We start from the raw sequence: 8,334 nt of genomic DNA, 5'->3' as shown, positions 1-8,334 counted from the left end.
GAGCCAGCCACCTATGGACTGAAACCTCTGAAAACTGAGCTGAAATAAACCTTTCCTCTTCTAATTTGGTGATGGTGGGTATTTTGTCTCAGCAATGAGAAATTAACTAAGACAGGTATGACTCTGTATGGAATCAAATGTCAACCTACCAAAGAGATGGTTTGGGAAGTGATAGTGAACATATGACACTCATACCACAGGTGGCTGTTTGGTAGCTTTGAAAGTTCTAAACAGTTGGCATCACTACTTTGGGAAAATCTAATCCCTTCCAGTACCCCTTAACAAGCTCTATAACTCAAATAGGTCTCTTCAGTTTCTCTGAACTTTTGAAGAATAACTTTCAAAGTCTCTTTTGGATCTTAAAAAGAGTCCAAAAGGTATGTTATAATTATAAGTATTTGAATTTTCATTGTAATTTTGAAAGAATTTGTCTTTTTTAAAAACTTCAATTAACTATTGTATTTCAGAAAGTGTGAATTATATTTCAGAACATTGTGTTTTCCCAGCATTAAATAGAAATTTGGCTGATTTCCTTGTTGCTCGTCTTTCAGACCTCTTTGACACCTTTGGAAACGGCAGGTGACTTCTCTGAAGGACATAGCATAGCTGTGAATAAAATGGTGTTTTGTAGACAGCTCATCATCTTCAAATTTTCTAAGTCTCTAAATTCTTAGAAAGAGTCCTAGAAAGTACTTCATTCAAACATTCTGAGAGTGTGTTTTCTTCATGTTCAAAGACAATGTCCTAAGTACTCATCTGCTAGAATGTAGTTCCTGCAGCCTTGGTGTAAATTTCTCGGGATGGAATTGGCTATAGAGATCAAGTACAAAATAGTAAGCTTTGACTCCGAGGACAGAGGACAAAGGACATTCCCTTTGATAAAACACACTCCAGAAAGTCTCTGGGAATATTATTTAGTCCCTTGTTTCTGTGAGAGCAATGATTTTTACAATCCAAGGTGAGGATATCCAAACCAATTTTCTAAACTATTTCAGTTGATTTCCTGGACAGAGGTACTGCCTCATTCTGACATCTAAATCAAGTGAGGCTCTACACTTCAGGGCACAAATTAGAGGGCTGGCATTAGACTGAAATGGTTACACTGCCTGAGAATCGATACAGGCCATTTATGCATTAGGACTGACTATGTTTTATTTTTGACATGTGAGTTCATGCTTATTGAGTGTGAGACCTTAACTCTATAGCAGCAATAAACTCATTAGGAAGTGTCAGCTGGGATTACAATGCATGTTAAATAAATACCACCAGTGCTGAGACAGCCTTCATTAAATCCTTAGTAGAGTATCCGCATGTGGAAGCAGTCTCAGCAGTTTTGGGCATAGTGGAATTTGAGAAGAACTTTTCCCTTCGTGCTTGAATTGCAATATTAATAAAGAGTGCCTGTGAATAGATTTCTTTTTTTCTAGAACTCGCTAACCAAAGGATGTGCCAACTAGCATTGGCTTTTCTCCTTTTCTAGTATTAAGTATTGAACCTAGTGTCTTTACACCAAGCTATATCCTTTTTATTTTATGTATTTATTAATGTATTTATGTATTTACTTATTTTTTTGTTTTGAGACAGGGTCTCTGTAAGTTCCCAAATAGTTGCCCAGGGAAAGCTGTAACTTGAGGGCTTTCTGCCCCAGCCTCCGAGAGTACTAGAATTATAGCCATGTGTCATCATAGCTGTTTAAAAAAAAAATGAAAGTTCTGTTCAATGTGCTCTGAACACTGGGACCTATTAGAATAAAACCTTAATTAAGAATCTGGAAATCCTGTGTTGGACAGACATACAGGCAGGTTGTTTAAACAAGTATGAGCCTTTCTTCAGAGCACATTCTCCAAATATGATTCTTTACAACAAACTTTAAGGGTGGCGGGTTGATACTGCATAACCATTCTTGACATTATGATGAATAGTCAAGAGGAAATAGGATGCCAGGTAGCAGGGCTTTGAGAAATGCCTTTTTTGAAATGTACATGTGCTGGCTATAATCAAGCGCTCATCTATCCTCCCACCCTGAGGCCTCAACTCTCTGGAACACACATTTTGTTCCATGAACGTAATAGGATCCCACCAAGGAGAATTGATCCCCCTTATTTTCTCATCAGCTAAGACCCACTTAAGTTGACTGAGAACCCACTAACCCCTTTTTTAGCTCCTCTGAGTGAACGAAAGTAAATCCCTCTCCCACATTATAAATAGGAATTCCTTTTCAATGTCATTGCTTAACTTTTATATGGCTCTAAAATGTAACCCAAATTATATCCTGTCTTTGCTGGATGAGGCCCTCCTTTATTCTTCAGTGACTTGTCCTCTCCAACTTTCAAGCAATCTCATTCTTTCTGATCATTTTTCCAGAGTTGATGTTAATTATATTTAAAACATTCCTATAAGAACAAACAAAAGAGCTCAGGAACAGTCAGTCTTGTAGACTTCTTCATATAGTTTGTGTAATGGGTCATAGAGTTTTAGTAGAATCTGAAATTTATATTCTCCACTCATCCTATGTCTTCCCAGATTATATTTTCATAAGATAAATTAGAAAGCTGGGTCCTCAGAGACTAGGAAAGTTGTTTTCTTCCTAGATCATACTCTGAGACACAACTGACTATTGAGCATCTTCGTATAGAACTGGAGAACCTGCTGGCTTAGAGAATGTAGATCAGAACCTTGGCCTCTCAGCCTCACTACTGAAGAATTCCTCTGGAGATCTTGCATATGACAACCTGGAAATAGTTAACCGTTTCTAATAATTAATTGCCCTGGCATATATTTTTGTTCAATAAAAAAGTACTTCATTTTAATGAAAAAGAATGAAGCCAATTATGAAAATGTTAATACATGTAAGGTACTTGGAACAGAGCCCAGCCTGTAGTAAGTACTTCTGCTGTTTTCTGTTTGACCCTTCAGCAACCTCTCCTTAGTCCCAGGGATGGTTACCTCTATGGAGGACTACAACTCCCAGCTTCCTTAGCCAGCCAGCTTCAGTTTGTGGGCAGCCAATGGGAGGAAATGTCCCAAAACTAGAAAGTGGGAGGAGTCAGGATAGAGAACTTCCTTCCCTCCCTTTAACTACCTCTGCTGCTCTTCTGACAACTACTGGGTCATTCCTGGAGCTAAAATCCCCAACCCAAAAGGTGCAAGTTCCTCCACTGCTTGCGTCAACCACCCCTTCCTTCCTTCCTTCCTTCTTCCAGTCACAGGTGAGTTAATGATTTTCCTCTGTTGCTGAATACTTAAATCTCGTATTGCCATTTTTAAAAATTCTGCCCAAAACGCTAAATAGACCCCTTCCTTACAGTCTTTCCACTTAAGTGGTTATGAAACCTTGCTGCACATTATCATAACAAAAAGAGCTTTTAAAACTGTCAGTGCCTGAGCCTCACCCCTAGAGATGAGCATAACAAACCAGAAGAGGAGTTTGTTGTTCAAGAGCTCTGTGGGTAATGAAGCCCGGATTGAGAACCACTTATTGAAACCACCTGAATGAGTTATTTCCTGCCACAATCCCAACAGAGTACTCAGCGACTCTTACTGATTGTTATTAAAGCTACTACTAGAGATACACCTTCACATACTGTGCTAATAGTCATTCTCCCCAGTTTGCAGATGAGGAGACTTACACAGTGGTTAAATACTTTTCTAAAAATCAAATGATTTCTAGGTGGCAGAGTTGGAATTTATTTGGCTCAAAATGTCATTCTCTTTGTTAACGTATGGAAGAGAATATTTTATATAATACATTTCATCTAGCAAGAATACTTTCATTATTTCATTGCACTGTGGCATAGTTTTATGGAAGTTTTCATAGAAACAGTTATACCATAACCTGTACAGGACTTTGTTTGTCTCTTGATGCAAACAGTCTTTTAAGAAATAAAACATATGTGTTTAGAGATTTTTACAGCAGTTTGAGGTTCACAACAAAATTAAGCAGAGGTAAAAATGCTACCCTTTGTACCCAACAAATTCATTAAAGCATCCATTACCACACACACACACACACACACACACACTCACACACACACACACACACACACAGTGGTACTTTTCTTACAAAGTGTGAACTTGCATTGGCACATCGTTGTGTCCCCAAGTTTAGTGCTTGCATTCGGCTCCGGCCTTCTGTACAGCCTGTGTTCTTTATGCGCTTTTCACTCTGATGCATTTCCAGGACGAGAGCATCTCAAACTTCAGTGTGCATCGGAAACACCTGGAAATCTTATTCAGATGTTCTAGCTTTTTGATTCAGTCCTTCTGAGGCTGGGAGTGCAGTACTAACACCCTTCTAGGTGGGCAATGATTCAACAAATTCACCTTGAGTATCAAGAGCATAAATAATGATCTCCCACCATTTGTTATTTAAGTCTTCAAAACCTTCCCTACTATCTTCATCGTTTCCACAAGAGAGCGCATCTTACTTCACTGACGGAGGTACCTGAAAGTGTATCTGGCACATTCACAACACCACATCTGCCCATTCACTGCATCCACCCTGCCTTCCCACCTGTGATCATGAGTTGGTGCTTATTCCCAAGCCCTTCCATCAGACCTCCAGCTCTCATCCTCTGCACCCAGTGGATTTCTTCGTAATTGCCCCTTTGTTCTGTCACAGTATATTGTCCTCTCTTTCTTGGAATGTTTCCATCAGTGTAACTTAGAAACATGGGGCTGGGGAGATAGCTCAGCAGTCGAAGCGCCTGCCTGGCAAGCCTGAGGGCCCACATTTGATCCCTGGTACTGCATGCCATGCTGGCCTCAGAACCCCACACATGCTGTGCCGGCCACCAAAACCAGGTGTGGTGGTGCACACCTTAATCCCAGTGCTGGGGAGGCTGACACAGGAGGATCACTATGAGCTCAAGCTGCGTAGCGAAATCCTGTATCAAACAAATATAGATTTTTTAAAATAACTTAGAAACATTATTCATATTATCTTAAAAATTGAGGAATTGATTCCTCCTCCAACACCAATTCCTGCTCCAACTTTTTTACTCATTTGCAAAAAAAAATTTTTTTTTCCCAGTTGTAGTCTTCTCATGTTCTAGCACATCCTACCTTAATCAGCTCTCATGAAGGCCCTTACAGAGATGCACATTGCTAAATCAAGTAGTCTTTGCTTTATTGTTTGTCAATATTTAGTACATTAATTAACTTCCTCTTCCTTGAGAGCTTGTTTACAGAGTCTCTAGAATGCCACATTCTCTTGTTCATTTTGTTTGCTTTTTTAACTCAGTCAGCAGCTCTTCTTAGTCTTCTCTAGGTCCTTCAGTTATCTCCGACCCTGTAACTTTGTCATGCTCATGTTGGACCCTGTGCTTCTGCCTTTTCTCAATGTCCTCCAGCTGCAGGGGTTTAAATACCATACACATGTCAAGTTTGCGTGACCTTTCACCCGACACCTGGCCTCCCCAAAACTGTCTGGGCCATACCGGTGTGGAGACCTAATATATGCATATATGCTGCAAACTTATATTCAAGTCTGAAAAAAAAAAAAAAAAGACTGAGTCAGTGTTCCCCCCACAGTTACGTCACTCGTACCATTCCTCACAGCCAATGAACTTGCATTTTTCTGGTTGCTCACATCAAAAGATTTTGAAGCTATTCATTTACTGCTTTCTTTCACACCTCACATGCAACCTAACATGCCATACTATTAGCTCTTAAATATATTCAGAGCCAGAATCTCACACCTAAGCACTGCTGTTGCTAAGAGATACTTTTTCATTCTCTCCTGTGTTCTGATTGCTTACTGCCTAATAGCTGCAATTTTTTCAACAAACCATCCTTTGAACATTTAAGACAGATCATGTCACTTTGGTGTTTAATGCCCTGTAAAAACTTTTCCCTCTGTATTATTACAGTTCCCACATCCAAGGGTCTGTGGAATCCACCTCCCCACTTACCTTCCCAGTCCTACTGCTGTGACCTTACCTTTGCCTTCTCATTCTGTTGCTGCCCTCATGACTGATTTGCTCACCTGAAGCTCTTGAACTTTCTGCTCTGCCTTCTTGTGCCACCTTTCTCTCACGTTAGAATGTTCCTCATCAGAGAAGCAGTGTTGGTAGCTGGAGCAAAGGCTGCAGCTGGAGGAGCAGCAGAGGTAGTCGGGAGGGCTTGTGAAGAGGGCGCCGGGTGGCGGAGGCGGGGATGGCCGCTACTGCTGTGGCGGCAGGGAGGGTAGCTGAGCTCCCAAGCAGCTGAAGACTGACAACGCTGGCCACCAGCACAGAGGTGGTGGCGGTGGATAAGCCAGGGTGGCAGTGGGGAAAACAATGATGACCCCCACAAAACCCCTGCCTCCCCAGTTGTCTACATCAGAGGCCTGATTGGTGGTGTGGTGGAAGCTGACCTTGGGGAGGCCTTGCAAGAATTTGGATTTTATTTATTTATTTATTTATTTATTGCTCCGAATGCCTTCAGGGCAGGTTTGGCTGGCTTGAGTTGTGGAGCTTGAACCACAGCAACCTGAGCCTGACCGCTTTGTTGAAGCAGCCACTTAAAGAACCTCGCTAAGGAGCAGGCCCCCATGGCTAAGGGGCAGGCCCCCAAGAATTTGGACCTATCAGTTATATGGCGGCGATGCCCAGGAAGAGACAGGCACTGATAGAATTTGAAGGTGTGCTGGGGGCTTGCACTACAGTGAACTACACAGCCGACAACCGAATCTGCATTGCCGCTCATCCAGCTTTTGTCAGTTACTCCACCAGCCAGAAGATTTCCTGCCCCGGGGACTCAGATGATTCCCCTAGCGTCACCAGTGTGCTTCTCTTTACCATTCTGAACCCCATCTATTCCATAACCACGGATGTTCTCTACAATATCTGTAATCTTTGTGGCCCTGTTCAGAGAGTTGTTATTCTCTGGAAGAATGGAATCCAGGCCATGGTGGAATTTGACTCTGCAAAGTTCCCAGCGAGCCAAAGTTTCACTCTGTGGGGCTGACATTTATTCTGGCTGTTGTACTCTGAAAATCGAATATGCGAAGCCTCTGCATTTGAATGTGTTCAAGAATGATCAAGATACTTGGGACTACACAAATCCCAACCTCAGTAGACAAGGTGACCCTGGCAGTAACCCTAACAAACGCCAGAGGCAGCCCCCTCTCCTGGGAGATCACCCCGCAGAATATGAAAAGCCCTGCGGTGGGTACCACAGCCATTACCATGATGAGGGCTCCGGGCCCCCCACCTCACTACGAAGGGAGAAGGATGGGCCCACCTGTGGAGGGTCACCGTCAGGACCCAAGCCCCTCTGGCCCCCAGTATGTGCACCCCCACCCCTCCCCCACCACCTGGGTATGGTCCCCACACCGACAGCCCTGTGCCCATGGTCTATGGCTTGGATCAACCTAAGATGAACTGTGATCGAGTCTTCAATGTCTTGTGCTTGTATGGCAATGTGGAGAAGGTGGAGTTCATGAAAAGCAAGCCTGGAGCTGCTATGGTAGAGATAGCTGATGGCAGTGCTGTGGACTGCACTATAATTCAGCTGAACAGCAACTTCATGTTTGGGCAGAAGATGAATGTCTGTGTCTCCGAGCAGCCAGCCATCAGGCCTGGTCAGTCATATGGGCTAGAAGACGGGTCTTGCCGTTACAGACTTCAGTGAATCAAGGAGCAATCAGTTCTCCACCCCAGAGCAGGCAGCCAAGAAGTGTATCCAGCACCCCAGCAACGCGCTGCACTTCTTCAGCGCCCGCCGGAGGTGACCGAGGAGAACTTTGAGATCTGCAATGAGCTGGATGTGAAGCGACCAACTTCTGTGAAAGTATTCTCGGGCAAAAGTGAGCGGGCTTCCCCGAGCTGCTGGAGTGGGAATCCCAGAGCGCTGCCCTGGAGACCTTGGGCTTCCTGAACCATTACCAGGTGAAAAACCCAAGCGGCCCCTCCCCGTACACTCTGAAGCTGTTCTTCTCGCTGCTTGGCGTGCCTCCTAATCAGGGGTCCAGAAGAGCCACCTAAGCAGGAAAACAGTGCTGTCATTTTTGCCATTGGGGTTTTTTGCTGTTTTTCCTTTTTGCAAAAAAAGTTCTTGTATTCCTTTTTTTTAATGCTAGTTAGTAGAGGCTTAACCATAATGGAAATGCTGGAAGTCTGGAGGGGGTGGGTGACAGGAACTGATAGCTTCCAAGATTAACCTTCACTTTTTAAAAATTATTGTACATGTGATTCTTTTTTTCCTGTTTATACATTCGTGCTGCCCATATATTCTTGGCACATTTCAATAAAACTGTTTGAAAAAAGAAAAAAGAATGTTCATCACCTGTCACATGTATGTGTAGGAGGTTCTCTTAACTCCTTGGGCTGTTGCTCACATGTCACCTTC

The 8,334-nt window shown here is 43.0% G+C and overlaps 1 pseudogene; it reads left to right on the top strand.

Annotated features, from left to right (window-relative positions):
• The first annotated feature begins 6,564 nt into the window (after nucleotides 1–6,564).
• LOC101583416 lies at nucleotides 6,565–7,970 on the top strand (annotated as a pseudogene).
• The last annotated feature ends 364 nt before the right edge of the window (nucleotides 7,971–8,334 follow it).

The sequence above is a fragment of the Octodon degus genome, unplaced genomic scaffold (genome assembly GCF_000260255.1).
Source record: "Octodon degus isolate 3935 unplaced genomic scaffold, OctDeg1.0 scaffold00088, whole genome shotgun sequence".
NCBI lineage: Eukaryota > Metazoa > Chordata > Mammalia > Rodentia > Octodontidae > Octodon > Octodon degus.
This window is presented reverse-complemented; position numbering and strand designations above follow the sequence as displayed.